The sequence below is a fragment of the Mizuhopecten yessoensis genome, unplaced genomic scaffold (assembly GCF_002113885.1).
Source record: "Mizuhopecten yessoensis strain PY_sf001 unplaced genomic scaffold, ASM211388v2 scaffold4321, whole genome shotgun sequence".
Taxonomy (NCBI): domain Eukaryota; kingdom Metazoa; phylum Mollusca; class Bivalvia; order Pectinida; family Pectinidae; genus Mizuhopecten; species Mizuhopecten yessoensis.
Window position 1 is genome coordinate 333,535 of NW_018405487.1, and position 262 is coordinate 333,796.

Genomic DNA, 262 nt, shown 5'->3' on the forward strand with positions numbered 1-262 from the left:
GTCTATATAGAGGGGAGACTACTCCCTTGGTTGCCTCATCGTCTATATAGAGGGGAGACTACTCCCTTGGTTGCCTCATCGTCTATATAGAGGGGAGACTACTTCACCTTTTACTCAGTCATACTTTTACCTCAACATAGTTTGGTACAATAAGTATAGTAATCCTGAATTATTCTCGTTAAAAACCTATACAAGAATGACCGAAGAGAGTGCAGTCCAAATTCACAATTCTTACGCCCCTTTGAGCTTTCAGGATTTTTTT